Raw genomic sequence first — 26,844 nt, forward strand, 5'->3', positions numbered from 1 at the left:
AGGAAGCAAGATACAGAACTAAGGATTCGAACTCAGGTCTTTTGGCTCTAACACCAATGCTCTTTCTGTATAATGCAAGCCTTTGACTCCAGCCCTGGTCCCCTGCTTCTGCGTCCACGGCTCAAGGTGAGGATTGAGTGGCAGATAGAGATACCCTTGCCTTTTGCTGCTACAGGGCTGATAACCTTAGATCCTAGGCTGAACATCGAAACTGTGCCTGGCCCAAAGCTCTGATACTTTGCTCACTCCTACCCTTGCATAACTGGTAGCGTGACTAATGGAGTCCTGGATTTGAACTCAGAGCGATTGGGTTCAGATTTCAGTTCTGTCATCAGTAGCTGTGGGACCCTGGGTAACTTTTGACTTTTCAATAGCATGTAAACTTCTTGAGGTCAGGGGCTAATTTGTTTCTGTATTTATATTCCTTGCACCTAGCACCTTGCCTGGCACATAGTAGGTACTTAATGAATACTTGTGGCTTAAAGTCTCAGCATTCTCCTCTATAAAATGGAAATACTAATACTTTCCACCTCAAAAAGTTGTTGCGAGAAGTGCTCTGTAAACTTTCATAAGCCTTATATAGAGTGTCGAGCTGGAAGAGTCCTTAGAATTAATGTCATGTAGGGAAACTGGAGCCCAGAGAGGGCAAGGACCTTACCCAAGGTCACACAGCCAACAAGTGAAAGAGCAGAAATTATATAGTGCAAGTTACTACAACTAGTGGGAGGCATTTGGGAGCTGGCATTAGGAAGACTGAGAACAGCAGTGGGGGAAGATTGTGTTAGGGAGGAAGAGGAGGAGGAACCGCAGTGATGGGCAGGAAGCCCTGTGCAAGTCTCAAACCTCGTGTGTGTGCGTGTGTGCGTGCGTGTGTGCACATGTGTGTGTGCATGTGTGTGTGTATGCATTTGTGTGTGTGTGTGTGTGTGTGTGTGTATTGAAGCAATCGGAGGGCTTCCTGGAACATGTGGGCCTTGAAGGATGGGAAGATTCCAACATAGGAAGGGGACAGGCATGAGCATGCAAACATGAGAGGAAAGCTGATGGGAGAAAGCAGAGCGAAGGAAAGGGGGTCTGGGAGTGGTAGGAGAGACCCTTATAGGGTGACCCCATGGGATTGGGAGATTAAAGATCATGTGGTCCAATCCCCTTGTTTTACTGGGAAAAAAAGGGCCCAGAGATATCACAGAGGAAGCACAAAAAGTACCAAGTAGTCAGGCTGGGATTTGAACCCTGGGCCTCTGGCTAGGACCAAGGCTCTTTTTACCCCCACCAAACTGTCCTAAACTCACTGTCATCTTTGGAACAAAAGGCCTGGATGCTTTTTTCTCCTAGGCTGCAGAACCAGAGAACCCCCCCACCCCCAGCATTGGGACAGCTCTTGGAGAACATATCATACAATTCAACTGCTTCATTTGATGACATCTGGGCACCAGAAGGCCAGAGAGTAGAGGGGAAGGGGCTGGGCCAGGGTCGAGAAGCAAGCCAGGCAAAGGATGGGTGCTGTTTGCTAGAGTGTCCTTGTGCCCAACAATGGGAGGATGGGATCTGGGGATTGAGAGGTGAGATGATGGGACTGTAGGACTAGGGTGGTCACCTAGGGCCAAGCTCAAGGGAGAGATTCCTCCTGTTCACTGCTCTTCAGCTTCTGGCAATACTGCCTAATCCCAGAGTGCCAGGTGCTCCCGGGGGAAGTGCCATTGGCCTAGAGGGGGTGGGGCTACTCTGGATCACCAAGGGGGTCTGAGGCCTTTAGGAAGCAAAGTATAGGGACTATAGAGATCTTTGAGGAGGTGGGCTCTGGGTCCCTAATAGAGTGACAGAGAGACAGAATGCCAGCTTGGGAGGTCCAGAGAACACAGAATGTTAGAACTGGAAAGACCTTAGAAGGTGGAATGTTAGAGCTGAAAGGACCTTAGAACATGGAATATCAAAGTTGGGAGGGACTTCGGAACATGGAATGTCAGAGCTCAAGGGACCTCGGAACGTGGAATGTCAGAACTGGGAGAGGCTTTAGAATGTGGAATGTCAGAGCTGAGAAGGCTTATGGAACACAGAATTCCCATACCCCTTAAGGCCAGGGTCAGTGTTTTTTTTCTTCCGTTCTTTGTCTCCCACTGCTTAGAACAGTGCCTAGCACAGTGTTTAATAAATATTTATTCCTGATGGACATAGAATTTCAGAGCTAAGAGGGACCTTAGAGATCATTTCATCCAAATCCCTCACTTTACAGATTAAGGCCCAGAGAGGGGCAGTGACTTCCCTAAGGCCACACAGCTTGTAAGTGGCAGCCTGTATCTTGGATGCAGGTGTTTCCTGCCCTCCAAGCTCAGATGCCCTTCTCATGGGCAGAATAGTCCTTGGCAGGTAGTTACTAGTTGTCTGCCTTGTAAATCGGTTTCTCTGTCCATGGGCTCAGGGCTCACCAGAAGCCAGGCCCTAAGTACAAACTCTTGGTCTCTAGACTTGACCTCTGGACCATTCCCTGAATTAAGGCTTAGGGGAAAGGGGGACTTGCTAAGGGTTCAGAGTACGTGCAGATGTGAGTTCTTTAATTTGGCTGGAACCTGAGGGAGAGATGGCAGGGTAGTCCAAAGTAAAGAGATCTAGGAGCTGAGAACACTGAGTCTTTGGTCTAGCTCCACCACCGATTCCTTGTATTAATTTAGGGGAGTCCCTTTCCCTTTCTGGGCCTCAGTTTCTCTGTCTGAAAATGGAGGAGTTGGACCAGAACATGTGGAAGTTTCCTTCCTCCTTTGGCATCTTAAGAACCTAAAATCCCTCTCTCCTCCTCCCCAGGCTTCTAGAAAATTCTCATCAGATTTAGAACTGGAAGACCCTTTAACCCAGACCCTCCCATTTTACAGATGAGAAGACCAGGGTCCAGAAGGCAAAGTGACTTGTCCCAGGTCACACAAGTTAGTAAGCAGCAGAGCTTAAATTGGAACCCAAGTCTTCTGATTCCAAATCTAGTGTTCCTTCCACTAACCTCTTCTAATTGCCCTCCAGAGGAGTGATTCCCCAAAGCCTGGGTGTATAGGGGGGGCACAGGGATCCTGCCTCCCTACCCTTGCCCTCAGGATCCTCCATAGCAGGGCTTGGGCCAGGCAGCTCAGCAGTGCCAGCCCCAATTAGGTTGATCCTGTCACCTCTCTCCTGCTCCCCTCCCCCGCCCCAGATGCTGCACTGGGCCGGTGCCAGGCCAAGGCAGCTTGGTCAAGGTGGGAACTTTATGGGGAGGCCCTGAGGAAGTAAGTGGAGATCAAGCCTAACTCCACCCTACATACACACACACATACACACACACACACACACACACACACACACACACACACACACACACTTTACCCAATGCCAGGGACCCACTAAGTTTTTTCCACTCCACATTGCTCTACCTAACTCCTTCCACTCCCTCCCCCTCAGATTTCCACCCTCTCCAATCCCATGTATTTGTGTCAGTTGAGGCTGAGACAGAGACTGTTCAGAATCTTTGACTTAAGACACTTAGTACTCAGAGCAGGAGTGGGCCTTAGAGATCCCCTAGATCAACACACTCATTTTGCAGATGAGAGAACTGAGGCTGAGAAAGAGGGAAAAAGACCTGTGTCAGGTCACCTAGTCACATCTCCTCTGACTTCAAATCCAGTTGCCATTCCATGAAGTAAGACTTTGGCCTTCAGGTTTTAAAACTGCAAAAGGACTGTAGAGGCTGTTGAATCAACCCCTCTCCCTCACTGTACAGAGAGGGAAACTGAGGTTCTCGGGAGTAAGGTAACCACTCAAGCCATTGACAAAACTTGGACAAGAATCTAACTTGGAACTCCAACTTCCAAGTTCTAGGCTCTCTCACCACCTCTGGTATTCTGGAACACTAGTTTTGCAATTAGAAGAACTGGATTCCCATCCAAACACTACTCCTTCTAAGCCATGTGACCTTGAACAAATCATTTCCCTTTTCTGGGTATTGGTTTCCTCATCCGTTAAATAAAGGAGTAGTACTAAAAGATTTCTAAGGTACTTTTCCCTCTACATCTTAAGACTCATGGCCTTCTCAATCCTACTTGGCTATGTGACCATGGAGAAATTGCCTTCTCTGTCTGGGCCTGTGATAACCCCCACCCCGTAATACCCCATTGGGGTGGGATAAAGGCTAGATAGTGGAGGGAAGCAAAGGTTCCAAGTTATCCCACCCCAGGCTCCTAACTGCCAAAGCACAATGAGCTCCTAAGGGAAGTGAGCTCCTTGTCACTGGTCATATTTAAGTAGAGCCTTGGATGACATGTCAGTTTGGGGAGAGATGCCCTTGGAGATCTCTGTCGACTCTGAGATTCTGTAATTCTACGATTACCATGATAACTCCCAGTGCCCAGCTCACAGGGAGACACTTGACTTCTAAATTTCAATAAATCGAATAAATCCAAACTTACCAATTTATACCAAACTCCCCTCCTTGCCCAGCTTTGTTCCTAGCCTCACCCCAGGGCACTTTCAGCATAAGGGATACAGAGAAGGAATAAATGCTGGCTCTGCCTCACTCAGAAACACGGAACAAATGAGAATTAAAAATGGAGGGCAAATAAAAGGAGTTTGAGCAAGGTCTCAGATTTATGATTCAGACAGTCTGCAAACTGGATGGAAGAGGATTTTGAAAATTTTCAGCAAAAGGTGGGGCGTGAGCCTCATCTGGATTGGGACGGTCAGGGAAGGCTTCCTTCAGAAAGTCGGCTTTCGCCTTGACAAGGCAAAGAGGAAAACCCTTTACGGATCATCTGGTTCAACTGCCTCATCTTATCTAAAGGGAAATGTCTCCTACATGAGTGAAAGGACTTACCACAATGTGTCTAAGTTACTGATTAAGATTGAGTGGGCTTAGAAGGATCGGGAAGGAGCTAGGGACCAGATAGAGGAAGGGGAGGGTGTCCCAGGAGGAGAGAACAGCCCCTGTGTGAAGGTGCATGGATGGGAATAAGTCTAATGTATACAAGCCAGTGAGGAGCCCAGCCTGGTTGCAGGATATCCTGCGGGGCAGGATATAAGATAGCAGGAAGGCTTAAGTCTGGGGGTGGGGAATTGAGGCTAGACTATCGAGGGTCTTAAGTCCTGGACTGAGTTTGGCCTTGATCAAGTGGGCAATTGGGAGTCGCTGAAGTTTCTTGAATAGGGGAAGGGACTGAAGCAAAGTTGGTTTTCAGTGGCCAGTATAGGAGGGAGAGATGGGTAGTAGGAAAAGAAAGTAAGATTCTGGCTCTCTGGGAGTGGGAGCTGGCGCCTTTGGGGGTAGTATGGTGGGGTGCTGAGAGTACTGACCCTCGTTTGAATGCAACTAATTTATTGTGTGACCTTAGTCAAGTCGTTTCTTTAGGTGTCTCAGTTTCCTAATGTGTGCAATGAGGAATTCTAACGTCCATTGAAATTTTAGATTCTCTGACTATGTGGTACCCCTCACCACCTTTTCTCACCACCCACAGCCCTCTGTTACCCACCCCTACCCCAGGCCATATAGACTCTCAGGTTTTGTCCCCAGCCTCATCTGAAGTAAGCCAGGCCTCTGCCATCTGGCCAGACCCCCTTCCCTCCTGCAGAGCAGCCCCCGTTTGCCCAGGCCCCAACAGACACAGCATCGGAAACAGCTGGCCGTCCAGATGTTATTGGTTTTCTCCACTGAATACTTGCATGTTCCCTGCTGTTCCTGCCGGGTTACCCCTTTCCTTTCTCTGTTCCCTACTGCCCACCCCCAGCTGGCTCAGAGCCCTCTGTCCAGGTCAGTCCCCTCAGGAGGGCTGAGGAAAGGGGCTCTCCAAAGCCAGAGAACTCTGAGTTTCTGGGAGAAAAAGAAGGAGAGAAGGAGAAAGAGAGGGATAGGGAGCAGAATGGCATTTTTGCAGGCTAAGAAATTTGTTTTTTGCTGATAAGGCTGTTCTTGCCATAAAGGAGTGGTCCCTCCTTGGCATCATGCTCAAGGGGACTAGGCCCCCATTAGTGAGACTGAGGAGTCTAGTGGTAAGAGCCAATGTATTGGAGGGGATGTCAGAAGACGAGGTTTGAGGCCTGATCCTGTGTGACCTTGGGAAAATCACTGTACCTCTCTGACTCTTTTTCTTCTCAGCCAGATCAGGATAATCCTTCTGGCAATACCTGCCTCTGAGGCTTTTTATGGGGCTCAGATAAGATAATGGATGTGGAGGGCTCTGTAAACCAGACAGCCCTGTGTTGACTTGTGCCCTGCTCCCTAAGGAATTGGGGAACTTGGAAGGGCAGACTTAAGCTCCCAGGGCTGGAAGTCCCCCCCCCCCCAAGGCCTTCAGGGGCCACCTGGGCCCTCCTGCTACCACCCTGACAAGAGCTCATCCAGCTTTCGATGAAGGAGGCCAGAGGCAGGTGGCTCATTCCGCTTTGGGACAGTTCAGACTCTTAGGAGGCTTTTCTTTACATGGAGCCCAAATCCACTTCTTGGCTGTTCCCCTTGTACCCTCTGTCAGGCAGACCATGGCCCCTTCATGAGTCTCCTCTTGTATCTGTCTATTGTTTTTATTATTTTTGGACTGGGACCTGTGATTTCATGGCTATAAGGAGCTCCTGGTGGGAAAACTCCCTCCACTGATTCAGGTCAGCATCCCCATCACAACTTAAAAGTCTTAGAGAGTTGTGGGGCTGTGGGGGAAGGGGAGTCTAAGGAGGTTATTAAGTGACTTGTCCAGGGTCACACAGCCAGCAAATGTCCAAGACAGCACCTGAACCCAGGTGGCTCTCAAAGCTGGCTGATCTTTCTACCGCGACTCACTACCTTTTATTAATTTTGGAACTCGGCAGTTCTGACTTGTTTCTTGTCTTTCTCAGGCCTCCCTGCGCTCCCCCTTCCCTGCCCAACAACTTGAGTTCTTCAAGCCTCTTTTTTCTACCCATAAAATGAGGATGATAAGGTGACCCTGTATCTCTGGGTAAGAAACTTGACCCCTGGAGGCTCAAGTTTTTCAATTCATCCATTAATAAAGTGATAACTCCTCCTGCCCCCAGATGCCCAGGCTCAAAGAAAGGAAAAGATGATGGTTTCTAAAGGTCCAGAGTTCATGAAAGAGCCAGCACTAGGCCCATAAAACTGGAGGAAACTTCAGAGGCCATCCAGTGCAAGGCTTTCATTTTCCCGTTGGGAGAAAGGAGGTCCTGCAGGGAGGGGGATGCCACAGAGCTACTGTAGTGCTATAAAGAAGTCATTCTTTCTGGAGCTACTTTGTCCTTATCTATCAAAGGAAAGCCACATGTGGCTGTCTAGGTCCTCAAGTATGGCCCTCTGACTGAATCCAGACTTCACAGAACAAATCCCCTTAATGAAACGATTTGTTCTGTAAAACTTGGACCAGACAAAAGGCAGTACCCAAGGACCCAGAAGGCCACATGCGGCATCTGATCATTCCTCAAGTCCTTCAGGCTTGAAATGTTATTACTCTCTGGTTCCCCTTAGGACCCACCCGGAGCAGTGTAGATAGTATATGGGAGGCATTCTCGTAGAATTGGAGAAGCATCTGATTTGGAATCTAAGGATCAAGAACCAAAATCCTGCCATGTGTGATTTTAGGCAAGCTAACTTCCTTCCCATGAGCCCTAAACAAAGGGATGGGTAAATGAATTGATTTCTCAGGTCTCTCTCAATGCCAGGCTTGCCCAGCATTGTACAATCCAGGCAAGATGTGTTAGTAAATGTTGGGGCTCAAATCCAGGCAAGATGTGTTAGTAAATGTTTAACAACTGGCTTAAAAAAAAAAAGTAGCCCGGTGCCTTTGAAGTTTAATCTGCATTAATATTTTCATCACCTTCTTAAATCCAGATAATCGACAAAATGACAAATCAAGCCCTGATTTGTATCATTTGATGATTTTCCAAGGTGTTAATGCTCCAACTGAAAATTTAACCATCACTCTCAAAAGCCAGTAGGAGCTGGTTTCAATGCTGCGCTGAGCCTAACCCCCCCAGTCCAGAGACTGTCCCTTATGACAGAACATCTCTGGAGCCCATAGACTCAGAAAGCAAGACCCCATCTTGGAAGCAGCTGGGCTGGAGCAGCCCAGGTGAGTCGGGGGGGTGTTTGGGTGAAGGTAAAAGAAATGCCATGAATCAGGAGACTTTTGTCCAGTCATTTCCAGCCATGTCCTATTCTTCATGATCCATCTGGGGTTTTCTTGGCACAGATGCTGGAGGCATTAGGATGGTCCTGCAGAACACACTGGCCACAGAGGTGTGAGATTGAGGGGGGCTGGTGGAACTGGGGAGTCATGACCAGGCAAGAGCAATGAGGATGTAAGCCTTGGAACCATCTCTTGCTAAGCATCATTTCCGCCTCCATCTCCTCATCGTCAAATGTAGGCATTGGATGAGAAGATCTCTAAGGTCTAATTCCAGCTCTAAATCCTGTGATCCCATAAATGGTTCAAAGTCTGTCCCTGGATCACAGGTCACCCTAGTCCTTGGCCCCATTTCCTAAAAAGAACTATAAAGAAAGAGACCTGGACCCTGGCTAACAAAGAGGGACCAGTGTGGCGCTAGGGAATGGTCATGACCAGACCAAAAGATCTGGATTTGACACTTGGTTCTGTGTAATCCTCAGCCAGTTCTGTGAGCCTCAGTTTCTTTGCTCTGTAAAATGGGCACGATAATTGTACCTACTCTTTTCACCTACCTCTCAGGTAGTTGTGAGGAAAAGAAAATGAATGCATATCCATTATGACATTATCTAAGAGATAGGGACACTATGTAAGAGTCAGCAACTGTCACAATAAAAAGCTCGAAAACTAAATTCAGACCATTAGAAATAGAGCCCTCAATTCAGTCTTAAAAGGCTAGAAGCACTTAGACGTGGGAGAGGTATTTACAGGACAGGTCTGTCTGGTCAGGGAGGCTACCTAAAGGAGGTGTCTATGAGTGGAGCCTCAAAGGACAGTCATGGCCTGATCACCTGAGGTTTTCTTAGAACTCTGAATGAACACAGTCCCAAATGAGAGTTTGGTCTGGTTATGCCAAGAGGGATACATTGGAAAGAGTATGGGGTTTGGAGTAAGGAGACCAAGGTTCAAATCCCACTTTACTATCTGTGTGACCTTGGGCCAGTCCCTTGACCTCTCTAGGCCTCATTTTCCTCATCTATAAAATGGGGAAGTTAGCCTCTGAGGTGCCTCCAGTTATGGTTTTATGATCCCCAAGGGCAGAGCCCTAATCTCATCCTCCTCTGTCACCCCTAGATTAACCCCCTGAAGGCGGGGCCCACATTGGCTTCCTGCTTTCTCTCCTCTAGGCTGACAAAGCTCAAGCCTAGGCGAACAGAGGTCTTCAAGACAGATATATTGAAAGGCATTGAGGAAGAAAGAGTATGGATACAGACTCAGATCAACTTCTCTCAGCTAGGGATACCCAACTCATTCCACCATTTTGGGTTCCCATACTTTGAAGGGAAGAAAAACACCCCAGGGCAGGAGCACACATAGCCTCCACTGAAACTGGATGACTCTCTATGGAAGCAGCCCCTCCCAGGCTGTCCCTGGACTCAGCCCTGGGGTAGGGCATCTGCCCCATGGGCTGCTAGAGCTGGTGCCCCTGACTGCTTCCCTTAGAATTCTGCCCATCTCACCCAGCCTCTCCCCATCCAGACCACAGGAACTCAGGGACCCTTGAGCCAGAGCAGGTGCCTACCTGAAACAGCCTTCCTTTCAGGATACAGATCCTGGGGTGCATTCCCTAAGGGCAGGGAAAGTCCTGGAAGAGGAGACCTGCCTTCTCTTGGGCCAGATTCTTGAAGGCAGGCGAGGAGGCCAGAGTGAGTCCTCTAGACTCCCATTCACCAGTGGGACTTAGAATTGCTAGGGGCGGCTGAGGTGGGCAGGTGCTGAGCTCTGAGGCCTCAGCTTATCTCAGAGCGGGCAGGCTGGTGGGGTTGTTGTTGGTATTTGTCGGGCATCTTTCCATGGGACTAATGATGCCTGCAGGTGCTGGCAAGGGAAGTAATTAGCAGTTTCTGACTGCCCTTGCCCGCCCTGTCTGACTCACGGATCAGGGACTCCCATGGGCTCATTCCCCTCTGTTCTGAGGATGGAGTCAGGGGCTGAGACAGAACACACTTGCCATCTCCCTCTCAAACTGATCCATCAATCCATCATCGAGGATTCATTAAGTGCCTACTATGTGCCAGCTACCGTCCTCAGTGCTGGAGATACAAACAGAAAAGAAACAAAAATCCCTGCCCTGAGGGGGGTTACATTTCATCAAGGGGAAATCCCCGCCCCTGCAGACATATAAGTAAATACAAAATATTGAGAAAGGGAAAACAAAGTAATTGGGGGGGCGAGCAGTTGGAAAGGATGGGGATCAGGAAAGGTCTCCTGTAAGAAATGGCGCCTAAACTGAGCTTTCCAAGATGCTCAGGATTTTAAGAGGCAGAGGAGAAGAAGGAAGGCATGGGGGGACATCCTGTGAAAAAGCATGGAGGTGAGAGACCAATTATCTATGAGAAACCACCAGAAGGCTGGTTTGGCCAGACCATAGTATGTACAGAACAATGATGTCAAACTTTGGAGCCAGGTTGTGAAGGGATTTAAATGGCAAATAATAGAGTTTGTATTTGATGCCAGAGGCCATCTGGGGAACCACTGGAGTTTATTGAATAGAGGAGTGGCACACATGCTTTAGGAAAATGACTGTGGCAGCTGGAAAGAGGAGGAAGACAGAGACTGGAGGCAGGGGAACCAAGTAGAAGGCTTTTGGGGAAGTCCAGTTGAGAGGTGATGGATCTGAACTAGAATTGTGGTTGTGTGAGTGAAGGAAGGGAGGGAGAGAGGAAGGAAGGAAGGAAGGAAGGAAGGAAGGAAGGAAGGAAGGAAGGAAGGAAGGAAGGAAGGAAGGAAGGAAGGAAGGAAGGAAGGAAGGAAGGAAGGAAAGGAGAGAGGGAGGGAGGAGAAAAAGAGGGAGGGAAGGAGAGATAGAGGAAGAAAGGAAGAAAGGAAAGAAAGAAAGAAAAGGAAGGAAGGAAGGAGAAAGGGAAGTAAGAAGGGAAGAGGGAAGGAGGGAGGCAGAGAGGAAAGCAGCATTTATTTACTATCTGTCAAGTACTATGCTAGACTATGCTAAGTGTTTTGCAAAAATTATATGAAAATTAGGTGCTATAATAACCCTCATTTTGCAGTTAAGGAAAATGAGGCAGTCAGAGGCTAAGTGATTTGCCCAGATCACACAGCTAGTAAGTATCCAAAGTAAGATTCGAACACAGTATCTTGGGAAATCCAAAGTTCATAATTCTATAAGAGTCCTGCCTCATCCTGACCTGGATGTAGTCCTTCCGGTGGCCATGCTGGAAGTTACCTGTTTCTTCAGGGGAAGGAATGTAGGCCTCCCCTACTCTGAATTCCATTTTTAATAAATTTTTCTTGATAAAAAAAAAGATTTTAACACAGATCATTCTGATTCTAGGCTCAGTGCTCTATTTCAACACCTAGCTGTCTAAAAGGGGAAGGATGCTGAAAAAATGACAAGCATTAGCAACTGGTTGGATATATGGGGTGAAGAGGCAAGGATTACTCTAAGACTGATAATCTGGATGACTGGAAGCTTGGTGGTGCTCTCTGCAGAAAGTTCAATCAGCAAGAGGGGAGGGCTCTATAATGAATTTGTTTTGGACACATTGAGTAGGAGCTGTCCACTCGACATCCTATTGGAAACATGGGATAGGCAGTTGATGATGGGGGCCTGATGCTCAGGAGAGAGACGGGGACTGGGTATAGAGATCTAGGAGTCATCTGGTAGCAATGAAAATTAAAGCAGATGAGGTCACTAAGAGAGGGAGATGTAGAAAGAGAAAAGAAAGCCCTGGACAGAGACGGAGGGTAGAATCAGACCTGCTAGTTATCCCTGCCCCTACCTACTTTGGCTTGCTTAGAGTTGGGCAGAAAGGTCTGACTTGTTCAGAAAGGGGACAGTGTGAACCTGAGCTGAAAATCAGGAGAGCTAGATTTTCAAGCTGAAAAAGACATAGAGCTTACCTAGTCTCAACCCCCCTCCTCATTTTTCACATAAGAAAACTGAGGTCCAGAGAGAGTAAAGCCCAGCTTTACTGTTCAGGGTCTCTGCCCCCAAATCCAGTGCCCTTTCTAGTATACTCCAGGGCCCCCATGCCCTCTGTAAGACTCTTTACCTCTCTGTAAAAAGAGGACTCTTTCAGGCTCTGTATGCTGCTGCCACCAAGCCCTCCCTTTCAGTGTCTTCAGCCAGGGGTTTCTTTCTGGTATTTCTCTCAGATCATTTTTTATGTAGTTCAGTTCTATATACAGTGTGTCCCAAAAGTCCGAATGTGGGTTTCAGCTAGTAAAACTTAAAACCGCACTTGGACTTTTGGGACATGCTGTACTTTAAATGGGCCCTTATAGGGCTGGAGGACAGCACATTCCAACGTCTTGGTGAGAGTCTGCACAAGCCTCCTCCCACCCTTCCCTGGCTCAGTGACCCCCCCCCCCACACACACACTTCTGGAGGCCAGGATTGAGCCCCTTTCTGCATCCCCCATGGCTTGCACAGTGTCTTGGACCCTAGAAGGGAGCTGACGGGCCTAAGGGAAATGGGTATCAAAAACTAAGGGGATGACTGGAGGCCCCTGCTGGGCCCCAATAACTGATAGTGCCTCTGATTCCAAGGAGCCAGTCTGGAGCCAGGAAAACCAGAGAGAAGGTCCAGCGGGGGCTGTACCATAAATCCCTCCAACCTTTCTGCTTCCCCTTTCCACCAAGGAGCCATCTCTTTCCTTTCCCATTCACCTCAGACCAAAACCCACCTCATCCAAGAATCCTTCCCAGATTTGTGTGGAACTAGGCCCATGCCTGCATGCACATGGCCATGGATCCACATGGGAGTCCATGTACATTTGTGTACATCAGCATACATTTATGCATGTTGATGCATGGAGTTGTATATATCTGTGCATTAGGAATAATAACAGTAGGTATGGGGAGGCAAGCTGGCCCAGCCTGGAGTTGGGAAAACCCGAGTTCAAATTGAGCCTCAGATACTTACAAGCTGTGCAACCCTTGGCAAGTCACTTAATCTCTGCTTGCCTCAGTTTCCTCAACTGTAAAATGAGGATAATATTAGCACCTATATCCTAGGGTTGTTATGAGGGTCAAATGAAATCATGCACAGTGCCAGGCACACAGTAGGTCCTTTTTCAGTCATTTCAATTGTGTCTGATTCTTCATGACCCCATTTGGAGTTTTCTTGGCAAACATATGGTAGCGGTTCCTTCTTCAGCTCATTTTACAGATGAGGAAACTGAGGCAAAGAAGGTTAGATAATTTGCCCAGGGTCACACAGATAGTAAGTATCTGGGGCCAGATTTGAACTCAGGTCTTCCTGACTCCAGGCCAGGTGCTTTATCCATTCTATCTACCTAAAATGCTTCTTCACTTCTACTCAATTAAATAGTATTTGACACTTTCCTTGAGTGCTTTATATTCATTTTTCCATTTGAACCTCCCCAGAAGGGGTAATAATAAAGATAACTGACATTTATAGAGCATGTTAACATTTAGCAAAGTGTTTTGTATACATTACCTCAGTTGGAGTTTTGCAACAACCCTGTAAAGGGAAGATACTACAGGTGTCATTACACCCATTTTACAGATAGTAAAACTGAGGCTTGGATAGTGTCATGACTTGCTCAGGGTCACACACCAAGTCACATACTACCCTATTTCTCCCTACTTTACAGATAAGAAAATCGAGTCTTGGAAAAATCATGCATGTCCTAGATCTCCCAGCTACTAAGTAGCAGAGCTGGAATCTAGGTCCTAAGGAGCAGCTCCTAACATGAGGCTCATCCCACTTCTTATGCTACACTTTCTTCTTGTGTTCATGGCGCATGTGCATGCACTGCCTTGTACACGTGTCTACGTACCCATGTGCAAGTTGGTTTACACCTATGGAAGTGCAGGTCCCATGTTCAGACTCCTGTCTATATGTGAACACATATATGTGGCCACCTGCCCAGGACCAGGCTGATGTCAGAAGTAGCAGACAGAGCATGACTGAGAGCTGAAAGGACCCTTAGATCCCCCTCATTTTGAAGCCCAGAAAGGGGAAGGGACCTTCCCAGGATTACACAGCTCGTAAGTAGCACAGCCAAGATTCAGACTCAGTCCTTGGACACCATATCCTGTGCGCTTTCTTGTATAATGTGCTATCCTTACAGGGATATGAGGGGATAAAGATGGGAGACCCCCACACTTCCTGATGCTGGAGCCCAAAAAGTTTGGGATAGTGGAAAGAGTCCTGGGCAGGGAGTCAGGAGACCAGGGACCAAGATGCTGACTGTCTGGACTGTGACCTTAAGGGCCTCCCTTTCTGGGATCTCAGTTTTACTCTGTCAAAATTGGCTAGCTGGTCTCTAAGGGTCCTGTTGGCTCAGATTTTCTAGGATTCTAGAGGGATTCTGGAACTAGTGTCCATCCTCACCCCTACCACCCCTTTTGTGATTAGTGATGTTGCTTTTAGAAAAGGGAAGTGAGAAGAGGCAGGTATTCCAGGTCCACCCAAAGAAGCCTAAGATGGACAGCCCCTGCCAGGGTCATGGGATTTAGAGTTGAGAGGAGCCTTAAAGACTTCTTGGATTTTGTAGAGGGGGAGAAAATGAGGTTTGGTGAGGGGGAGGGCTTTGCCCAAGGTGGAACAGATAGCCTCTGACTGCCAGCCCAGTGCCCTTTCCTCTATGCCACACTAGCTTCTTGGGATGGGAAAAAGGGAGGCAGCCCTCATCCCAAATTCCTGGTTTATAGCCTGAGCCCAGCCTTCCTAACAACTCTCACAATGGGCGGGCAGGCAGGGAGGCTGTGCCAGGGAGAAACCTGTTGGGTGACCCCCCGAGGAGAAAGGCCCCATTGTTACAACAACCTTATCAGGTCCTGGTGCTGCCTACCCCCTCCCAACAATTCCTTCCCCTTACCCCCAGACCTGAGATTGAAGGCTGACTCATGGTAGGGGGCAGGCATTCCAGGCAGAGGCCTACCCCCACCCCCACTGAGAACAGGGGGTCTCCGCTACCAAAGTTCTCAGCTTTTCTGGCCCCTCACTGGAGCCTCTTGGTGTAGTGGGGGAAGGGAGCAAGGCTCAGGGCAGTATCCTTTTGATCCCCATTCCATTTCTCCTTTCCTCCTCCCCATCTATGGCTATCCATTATATAGACAGAGAAGCCAAGGCCCATGGCAAGGTCAGGAGGCTGGAGGTCAGGGAGTCAAGTTAGGGGTAGGAATCAGCTCTCCTGTCTGCAAATACTATCCTGTGTCTTCCTCTCCTTCACTATTATCCATATCCATTATATGGCTGGAGAAACTGAGGACCAGAATGAGACCAAGTGACTGGAAGACATAGATATTTCCAGCTAAGTCTACCCCAGAGGAAGGGATAGTGGTGATCATTTTCTAGATCATCTAAACTATACTGGAGCAGGTCATCAATTCTAGATTATCCAGATGGATGGAAGGAGAGGGGGGACGGGTTGTCACCATGCCTCAGATAATCCAGAGGTGACCAGTGAATGATTCTTTCTCAAGCCCTTCTCTTCAGATCAGGACAGTGTCCTTGGGCTGATGATATGAGAACAAAGGTGTGTCCCACCTTCTGAAAACCAGCTCTCGCCAAAGATAACATCATAGTTCCAAGCCAAGAGCTCTCGACAGAAGGAACTGGGCCAGTGTCCGGTTTCCCCATTCTGCCTCACCCTCTCTCTAAGTACAGATTCCCAGCCAGTCCCGAATTCCTCCCTACTCCCTATCCCGTGGGAACAATCAGTTCCCTTTCAGACCAAGGCAAAGTACCAGCCTAGGTAGAGATGCTCATTCCCAAAATCAGGAATGATTGACTGACACAGAACTTCCTTGCTGGGGAGAATCCAGCTGTTAATAGAGCATGTAATAAAGAGATGAAAGCTCAGCTGTGACTCATGGAATCATATGAGTCTCAGCTCCTTCTCCTTGGAGCCAGCTCCAATGGTCAGAGGGCTCTTCCGCAATTGACCCTAAGTTTGCCTTCTTCCACACTTCTAGCTTCAATCTCAGTCCTTCAGCTACTTGACCACGTCCTTCTCATCTCTGGACCCTGGGCCTTTCTTTGGCCTTATTGGCTGCCAGATCTAACTATAAACACACACACACACACACACATACACAATAAATATGCATTGTTGTGGTTGAGTCATTTCAGTTGTGTTTGACTCTCTGTGAACCCATCTTGGTAGAGATACTGGAGTGATTTACCATTTCATTCTTCTGCTCATTTTACAGATGAGGAAAACGAGGCAAACAGGGTTAAGTGACTTGCCCAGGGTCACATAGTAAGTAAGTGTTTGAGGCTGGATTTGACCCAGGTCTTCCAGGGCTAGCACTCCATCCACTGTGCCACCTAGCTGCCCACAAATACACCTACAGACACAGCTAAACAATACATATTTATACACATACACATGTGTGTACATTGACCTTGCCAGTCCACTCAAATCAAGATTTTTCTTCAATGGTCTTTCGCCCAACTATGTGTTGACCTCCTTGTTTTTCTGAAGTTGATTTTTTGAGCTCATGTCATATTTTGCATTCATACTAATTATGTTTCATTTTGTTAGATTGGGTTTTGTGTTCTAGCCTGTCCTGATCTTTCTGAATCCTGACTCTGTCATCCAGCATCTTAAGACAAACTATAGAACAAATGAGTTCAAATCTCAATTCTGCTGCTTCCTAGCCATGGAAACTGAAGCTTCTCGGAGACTCAGTTTTTTCATCTATAAAATGTTGTAGGTACCTGGTGGTAGCTGGGCCTGGAGTCGGGAAGATCATTTCAAGTGCAGCCTCAGACACTTCCTAGCTGTGTGACCCTGGACAAGTCACTTAACCTCAGCCTGCCTCAGTTTCCACAACTGCAAAATGGGGATAATAATAGCGCCTACCTCTCAGTTGTTGTGAGGATAAAATGAGATAATATTTGTAAAGTGCTTAGCACCATGCCTGGATCATAGAAAGTGCTATATAAACATTAGCTATTATTATGAAGAGTGATGACTTATAAGGTTCCTTCCAACACTGAATCTTATAGTCAGCTTTCAAGAAGCAAAATACTGTGGGCTCATCCTGTCCTCCATTCCTCAAGTCATGAACCCTTAGAGTGGAACCTTTAATGATCACTGAGTACAATCCTTTTATTTTACATATGGGGAAACTGAGGCCAAAGAGGGGTTAGGTCCCATTGGCAATAAGCATTCTTCAAACTCTGATGTGACTCTGAATCCAATGTTCTTCCTACTATACAACACTGCTCCTCAGTTCAACCCTCATTAAAAAGAATTATTATCTCTCACTTTAACATCACCTCCATTTCCAAATATATACACCACCACCACCACCACCATCACCACCACTTTTCTCCTTGACCACAGAGAGCCATCCCCTATAACAAAGAATAAAAAATGAGAGGAGAAAAGCAGGTCAGCCAAATTAGTCAATGTGTCAACAGTGTCTCGGACTTGATGAAATGTTCTGCACCTGTAGTTCCCCACCTCTGTACAAACAAAAGGAAACAATCCCACCAACCCGTTTATTTTATAAATGGGAAGACTAAAATCTACAGAGTCAGAGAAAGATGTGCTGGATGTCAAGTCGGGTACAAATCCCAGCTTTGTAACATATTTCACCTGTATGACGAGGGCTTGGGCTCCATGTTCTCCAAGGTCCTTGCCAGCTCTACTCATGATTCTAGGAAAAGGACTAGCCCAGGATCCCCCAGAGCGTCAAGGGCACCCCTGGGATCAGAGCCCACATCTCCTGGCCCTCTGCTTCCTCTCTAGCTTGTTCTCCCACTGTACTTCAGTGGGCTGTTTTCTACCAGGGTTTTAATCTCAGGAGAAGCTGGCTGAACATAGGGAGTTAGGGAAGGAGGGCAGGGGCAGTGCTAAACACTTCAAATCTCAGACACTTGGGGCTGGCTTGAAGTCGGCTGCCCTGGGCTGTTAGGACCTCAGAGCTAGAAAGGATTTCAAAGGTTGTCCAGTCTAATTTCCTTCTCTCTCTTGAGCTGGTGCAGAAGTTCTTAACCTTGTTCGCATGGCAGTCAGTCTGATGATGTCTGGACCCCCTTTTCAGAACAGTGTTTTGAAATGCATAAAATAATATCCGCTGGAAATGAGGAAATGAGTTCTATTGAAATGCAGTTATCACAGTATTAAAAAAGCAACAGTTCCTGTTGATGAGAAAACTCATCATCTGAAAGAGGTGATCATCCACTCTAAGCTTACAGACCTCCAAGGATAAGAAATTGAGGCAGCTCATTCCTCTGTTGGGCAACTCTGATGGGTCAGAAGCGCTTCCTTGCCCTAAGCCCAAATCTGCCTCTCTCAGGCCTCTCTGTCAGGGAGGGGTTGCTAGCATAGTGCAGTGGAGAGCCCACTGGGCTTGCAGCTGGAAGAATTTCATTTGAGACCCAGCTGTCTGGTCTTGGGCAAGTTGTTCCACCTCAATTTTTCCATCTGTGAAATGGGAAGGAAACTAGATGATCTCTCTAAAGACCTTTCCAAATCTGACATTCTATGTTCCATGTTCTCAGGCCCCTCCCTCCTTTTTTGAGATTCTATGTTCTAAGTTCCCTTCACTAAGCTCCAGTATTTTCTTGTTGTAGGATTCCTCCTAGATATGATATTCTTTGTCCCAGGAGATGCTGTCATTAGCCTTGTTCCTACCTGATGGGGTCACACAGGACAAATTTTCCCCTTCAGCTGAACAAACAATGGCTGAGGACATCAATCACAGTTGAGACACCCCCTCTCTCCTGGACCTCAGGGAGGAACATAAACCCCTCTTTCCTTGATTCATTCCCTCCTTTTATCCCTTCCAGCTGGGAAGGTTTTATTACAAGAAAACAATCTGAGAATTCATAACAAGGGGCAGATTTAGTGTAGGTGAGCCCAAAGCCTGGGATGTCACAATGGAAAAACAAACAAAACAAAACAAAGCAAAAACATTGGATTCAGAGACGTGGGTTTGAATTCAGCCTTGGAAACTTAGGAGCCAATATGACCTGACTTAGTTTCCCCAAGTATCACAATGCTTTTGTCATGGTGAGGCTCACAGGGCTATCGTGAGGAAATTTCTGTGTATGCCGTAGGCTACAAAAATGTGGCTGCCCTAGTTTGCCTAACCCTGGGAGACCTCTAATGCTTCCCTTCCCAGACCTCCCTGGGGGCTATATCTGAGATGAAGCCTTGAGAAGGTGCTAGGAAACTGAGGAGGCCAGACAAGGGCCTTCTCTGTCCTCCCATCTGCCCTGCAATCTTTTCACACCATCAGGTCCTGGCTCTGTGGATATGATGAGAAGGAAGGAGAAAAATATAGCAGGAAAAAATGATTTCTTAACCCAACCTTTCAAATACAGGAAGACAAGTAGTCTTGCAGAAGACAGGAAGACAGACCCGAATTCTTAATTTTTCGATCAAGCATTGACTAAACACCTGCTCTGTGTCAGGCACAGTCCTAGGCTCCAAAGCTATACAGACAAAAATGAAACAATTCCTGTCCTAAAGAGACTCACATCCTATTAGGGGAGAAGCTGGGCACTATTATCTATCAAAGTACATGCGTAATCAACACAAACGAATAATGATTAACTAACGAATAGCACTTAAGGTCTGCAAAGAACTTCACAGATATTGGGGCGCCTTTAATGTCATATCATTAGACCAGATCTCCAGCCCCTCCATCTTCTTCCGATTTGTCAGCATCCTCCCTAACATATGGCTCCCAGCATTGAGGACTATCATCAGCTTGTTTGTGGTTACCATGACTCTCGATGCAACCCCAGATCTCATTTGCTTTGAGGGCTGTTGGTTTTTTTTTTTTTTTAAATATATAATTTATTTATTTTCAGTTGTTAACATTCACTTCCACAAGAATTTGAATTCAGAATTTTCTCCCCAACTCTCCCCTCCCCCACTCCAAGACAGCATGCACCCCATCCACCCCTGCCTCCAGTCTATCCTCCTTTCTTCCATTCCCCCTTCCCCTCTATTTTCCTGTAGGGCAAAATAGATTTCTATACTCCATTGCCTGTATAGCTTAATTTCCAGTGGCATGCTAAAACAATTTTTAATATTCATTCTTAAAGCTTTGAGTTCCATATTCTCTCCCTCCCTCCCCACACACCCTCATTGAGAAAACCAGCAATTCAATATAGGTCATACATGTGCAACAATGCAAAGCACTTCCATAATAGGTATGTTGTAAAAGACTAACCATGTTTCCCTCTGTCCTATCCTGTCCTTCATTTATTCCATTCTCTCCCTTGACCTGTCCTCCCACAATAGTGTTTGCTTCCGATTATCCCTTTCCCCAATTTTCTATCCCTTCTATTATCTTCCCACTCTTATCCCCCTTCCCCCTTGCCTTCCTGCAGGGTAAAATACAGATTTCCCTATCCGATGGAGGGTGTGTTATTCCCTCCTTAAGCCAAATCCCATGAGAGTAAGGCTTAATTATTTCCTTTCATCTCCCCCTTCTTCCCCTCCATTGTAAAAGATCTTTCTTCCCTCTTTTACATGAGATGATTTGCTGTATTCTACCTCTCCCCTTCTCTTACTCCTAATACATTCCATTCAACAGTAAATTTTATTTTTTTAGGTATTCTTCCTTCATATTCAGTTCCCCTGTGCCCTCTGTATACACATACACATACACACACACACACACACACACACACACACACACACCCCTGTATATATACATACCTACACATACATAAACATATATATGTACCCATACACACCTACGTAAATATATTCCCTCTAACTACCCTAATACTGAAAAAGGTCTCATGAGTTTCAAATAACATCTTTCCATGTAAGAATGTAAACAGTTCAACTTTAATGAGTTCCTTAAGGCTTCTCTTTCCTGTTTACCTTTTCATGTTTCTCTTGATTCTTATATTTGAAAGTCAAATTTTGTATTCAGCTCTGGTCTTTTCAACAAGGATGCTTGGAAGCAGGGTGGAACCAAGATGGCAGAGTAGAAGGATGGACCTGCTCTAGCTCTACCCCCATAACCCATAAAATACCTGTAAAAAATGACTGTAAACAAATTCTAGAGCAGCAGAAGCCACAAAACAACAAAGTGAAAGAGATTTCCAGCACAAGACAGTCTAGAATGCTGATAGGAAAGGTCTATTGCACCAGGTTCAGAATGGAACTCAGCCCAGCCTTGGCCACATGGTATGGCATAGACAGGACAGGAGCAGGCTTCAGGACACAGAATCATGGGCAGCAGCTGCGATTCCCAGATTTCTCAACCCACATACACCAAAGACAGCTTCAAAGGTCAGTGAGAAAGCTCTTTCACCTGGGTGAGAAGGGAGCAGGGTCTGGCCCAAGCCCCAGCCCCAGGGCAGTGGTGCAGTCTCAGTGTCCATTTTTGAAGTGCTCGGCCTAAATACCCTGGGGGAATTGAGTGACTGGTCTGGGTCTCAGCTCTGAATAGCGGTCTTGGGGTAAGAAGGAGTGTTGGCATGGTGGAGGCTCTGGCGAGGATCATGGGCAGAAAAGCTTGTGGTTATTCCCAGACCAGAGCATAGGCCAACAGATGAGTAAACTACTCTCCCTTGACTGTGCCACCTTGAAGAAACTGAGAACTTACAGGTCCATAGAGTATACCCTCCTCTTGACAAAGGACTCAAAAGTCAAGTAACTGGCTAGGAAAATGTCCAAAAAAGGGGGGGAAAATAAGACTATATATAGAAGGTTACTTTCTTGGTGAGCAGGTATTTTCTTCCATTCTTCTGAATGAGGAAGAAAAAAGCATACCCTCAGAGGAAGACATCAAAGTCAAGGCTTCTACATGCAAAGCCTCAAAAAAAAAAAAAAAATGCAATGGTCTCAGGCCACGGAAGAGCTCAAAAAGGATTTTGAAAATCAAGTAAGAGAGGAGGAGGAAAAGTTGGGAAGAGAAATGAGAGTGATGCAAGAAAATCATGAAAAGAGAGTCAACGGCTTGCTAAAGGAGGCCCAAAAAAGCTGAAGAAAATAACATCTTAAAAAATTGACTAACCCAAATGGCAAAAGAGGTCCAAAAAAGCCAATGAGGGGAAGAATTCTTTAAAAAGCAGAATTAGCCAAATGGAAAAGGAGATTCAAAAGCTCACTGAAGAAAATAATTCTTTAAAAATTAGAATGGAGAAGATAAACACTAATGACTTTATGAGAAACCAAAAAATTACAAAACAAAGCACAAAAATGAAAAAATAGAAGATGATATGAAATGCCTCATTGGAAAAACAACTGACCTGGAAAATTGATCCAGGAGAGACAATTAAAAAATTATGGGACTACCTGAAAGCCATGATAAAAAAAAAAAAAAAGATCCAGGAGAGACAATTTAAAAATTACGGGACTACCTGAAAGCCATGATAAAAAAAGAACTAGACATCATCTTTCATGAAATTATCAAGGAAAATTGCCCTGATATTCTAGAGCCACAGGGTAAAATAAATATTGAAAGAATTCACCAATTGCCTCCCAAAAGAGATTCTAAAAGAAAAACTCCTAGGAATATTGTAGCCAAATTCCAGAGTTCCCCAAGTCAAGAAGAAAATGTTGCAAGCAGCCAGAAAGAAACAGTTCAAGTATTGTGGAAATGCAATCAGGGTAACACAAGATTTAGCAGTTTCTACATTAAGGGACTGAAGGGCTTGGAATATGATATTCCAGAGGCCAAAGGCAATAGGATTAAAACCAAGAATCACCTACCCAGAAAAACTGAGTATAGTATTTTAGGGGAAAAAGGAATTTCAATGAGATAGAGGACTTCCAAGCATTCTTTTTTTTTTTTTTTTAGAATAAGTTCCAAGATAGATTCAATTTAATTTCCTCACTCTTATCTCTGATTCTTTTTTAATTAATTAATGTATTTTTAGTTTTCAACATTTATTTCCACAAAATTTTGAGTTCCAAATTTTCTCCCCATCTCTTCTCTCCCTTATCCCAAGACACCATGCATTCTGATTACCCCTTCCCCCAATCTGCCCTCCCTTCTATCACACCTCTCCCTTCCCTTATTCCCATCTTCTCTCTTTTCTTGTAGGGCAAGATAGATTTCTGTACCCCATTACCTGTATTTCTTATTTCCCAGGTGCATGCAAAAACAATTCTCAACATTTTTTCCTAAAACTTTGAGTTCCAATTTCTCTCCCTTCCTCCTTCCCCACCCATCCCCACTGAGAAGGCAAGCAATTCAATATAGGTTATACATGTGTAGTTATGCAAAAGACTTCCATAATAGTCATGCTGTGTAAGAATAGCTATATTTTCCTCCATCATATCCTGCCCCCCCCATTTATTCTATTCTCTTTTGACCTTGTCCCTCCCCAAAAGTGTTTCTTTCTAATTGCTCCTTCCTCCCATTTGCCCTCCCTTCTATCATCCTCCCACACCCCACTTATCCCCTTCTCCCCTACTTTTCTGTAGTGTAAGATAGATTTTCATACCAAATTGAGTCTGCATAATATTCCCTCCTTAAGCCAAATGTGATGAGAGTAAGCTTCACTTTTTCCCTCACCTCCCCCCTTTTCCCCTCCATTGAAAAAGCTTTTTCTTGCCTGTTTTATGAGAGATAAGTTGCCTCATTCCATTTCTCCCTTTCTCCTCCCAATATATTCCTCTCTCACCCCTTAATTTTATCTTTTTAGATATCATCCCTTCCTATTCAACTCACCCTGTGCCCTCTGTCTATATGTATATACTCCCTCCAACTCCCCAAATACTGAGAAAAATCTCAAGAGTTACAAATACTATCTTTCCAATTAGGAATGTAAACAGTTCAACCTTAGCAAGTCCCTTATGATTTCTCTTTCCTGATTACCTTTTCATTCTTGTTTGAAAATCAGATTTTCTACTCAGCTTTGGTCTTTTCATTAAGAATGCTTGAAAGTCCTCTATTTCATTGAATAACCATTTTTCCCTTGAAAATGTCTTCCTCTGATGGTATGCTTTGTTCTTCCTCATCCAAAAGAATGGAAGAAAATACCTGTTCACCAAGAAAGTAATCTTCTATACATAGTCTTATTTTTTCCCTTTTTTGAGTATTTTCCCAGCCAGTTACTTGACTTTTCCCTTTGTCAAGTGGAGGTTTTACACTGGGGACGTGTAAGTTCTCAGTTCCTCCAAGGTGACACAATCAAGGGAGAGGAGTTTACTCCTCTGTTGGCCTATACTCTGGCCTGGGAGCAACCACAAGTGATCTTTTCTGCCCAGGATCTGCAAGTAGGGTTCCCTCTCCACCATCACCACCAGCTCCACCATGCCAGTGCTCCTCTCCTCATCCCAGGACTGTAGCTCAGGATTGAGATCCAGATCAGCCACTCAATTCCCCCAGGGTCTTTATGCTGAGGGCTCCAAAAGTAGACCCTGTTGCCACAGTGGTTGCTGCCACCCTGGAACTGTGACTGGGAGTGGACCCATACACCCTTCTCACCCAGGTGAAAGAACTTTCTCACTGACCTTTGAAGCTGTCTTGTGGGTTGAGAAATCTGGGAACCACAGCTGCTACCTATGATTCCATGCCCTGAAGCCTGCTCCAGTCCTGTCCATGTAGCATGGCCAAGGCTGGGCTGTGCTTTGCTCTGAGCCCAGTGCGATACACCTTTCCTGTCAGCATTCCAAACTATCTTGGGCTGGAAATCTCACTCTGTCATTTTGTAGCTTCTTTTGCTCTAGAGTTTAGAGTCATTTTTTACAGGTATTTTGTGGGCTATGGGGTTAGAGCTAGAGCAGGTCCATCCTTCTACTCCACCATCTTGGCTTTGCTCCCAATGGCTGTTGCTTTGAACTTGTGGCTTGTTGTCTTTATAGAGCTTGTGGTCACCTCAGACTCCTGACTCAACTCAGATTCCTACCATGGTGGAGAACAGGAATGTGGAAAAGAGGCACGTGTGATTTTCTTTAAGCAAAGATCTGAGCACGCTACTCCCCTACTCAATAAACTCCACTGGCTGACTATTGCCTCTAGGATCAACTATAAACTCCCCTGTTAAGCTTTGAAAGCTCTTCAAAACTTGGACCCAACCTATCTTTCCAACCTCATTCGATAAAACTGCCCCGTCCTGCACTGTATAATGCAGCCAAAGCAATTGAGATCTCTCTGTTCTTCACACCAGTACTTAGTCTCCCATCTCTGAGCCTTAGTATTAGCCATTCCCCCCATGCCTAGAAGTACTCCCCTTCTCCTCTGCCTTCACAAATCCCTCTTTTCTCTCAAACACATACTTCTACATGAAACCTTTTCTGGTCCTCTCAACTGCTGGTGACCTCTTTCTTGAATTATCTTGTCTTTAGCTACCTTGAATTTATTTGTATTTATTCTCTTTATAATATATGTAATATATAATGTAATATAGTTTTGTATATATAATATACACATACATATATATAAATATACATATATACACATATACATATATAAATTGGAGAAAGAAGTATGTACAATTATATATAATATATTATAACATATAATATATTCACATATAACACATTTCTGTATGTATAATTTACACATATTCACATATAAATGTACATACATATATTTATATATACATATATACACATATACATATATAAATTGGAGAGATAAGTATGTATATATAGTATGTATACATACAAACATGTATATATAATACGCACAATACGTAGGGAGACACTTGTCTTCTCAATTGGATTAAGCTCCTTGAAAACAGGGATTGTTTCATTCTTTGTATATGTAACTCCAAGGGAATAAGCATTTTAATAGTGCCTACTATGTGCCAGGTACTGGGCTAAGTGCTTTTACAACTATAATCTCATTTGGTCCTCACAATAATCCAATGAGGACAGTACTATTGTTATCCCTGTTACACAGTTAAGTGACTTGCTCAAGGTCACACAGCTAACAGGTGTCTGAGGCTGGATTTAAACTCAGATCTTCCTGACTCCAGATCCAACACTCTAACTACTGTGCTACATATCTCCTGGCACATAGTAGGTGCTTAATACTTACTGATTGGATTGACATGGGGACAAAATGAGGTTATAGTAAAGAGGGAGCATTATGCATGATGCAGGGAGAGGAATAAGATGGCATGGAATATGAAGAGGGGTGGGGAAGGGAGGGTCATAGGATAAATTGCCTCCAACCTTGGAGTTCAACATTGGCCCAAACCCTGGCATCAGTAGCATGGGAAGCCTGGAAGGTGTGTATTGAGTGGCTAGGTGTTGTTTCTAATAGCATTCTATTGCGTTCATGTACCACACACTTTGGCTTTCCCCAGTCAATGGGCATCTGCTTTGTTCCTACTTCTTGGCTACTGCACAAAGGGCTGCTATAAATATTTCATTGTGTATGGAAGCTTTTTTTTTTTTTTTGTCAATGACCTCCTTGTGGTATATGCCTAGTAGTGGATTCTCAGGGTCAAAAGTATGGCTCTTTTAATGACTTTATTTGCATAATTTCAAATTGCTTTCCACTATTGGCTATATCAATTCACAGTGGAATTTGCATTCTAATAAGATGAGACAATACATATGGGGGGAGTGGTGGCCAGGGAAAGGAGTTTTGGTCTGGAGTGTTCCAGGGATGTTGAATTGATCCACTGGCCTGTCACTGACATGTCCTGTCCAGAAGCAATGGTGGTGTTGAGCTGACCACTCCCAGAGCAGGGAGGAAGGGAAGATTGGGAGTATGGGCATCAGGACAGATGGCCAAGATGACCCAGTTGGACTCTTTTATGGGACGGGAAGCATGGTTTGGTCTGGGGCCAGTGGAAAAATATGTC

At 45.5% G+C, this 26,844-nt stretch overlaps 1 protein-coding gene across 2 annotated transcripts in view; it reads left to right on the top strand.

Annotated features, from left to right (window-relative positions):
- Positions 1 to 26,844, top strand: part of NRTN (neurturin) — a 43,203-nt gene that overhangs the window by 3,376 nt on the left and 12,983 nt on the right. The gene's annotated exons all lie outside the window — the stretch shown is intronic.

The sequence above is a fragment of the Notamacropus eugenii genome, chromosome 4, assembly GCF_028372415.1.
Source record: "Notamacropus eugenii isolate mMacEug1 chromosome 4, mMacEug1.pri_v2, whole genome shotgun sequence".
NCBI classification, from domain to species: domain Eukaryota; kingdom Metazoa; phylum Chordata; class Mammalia; order Diprotodontia; family Macropodidae; genus Notamacropus; species Notamacropus eugenii.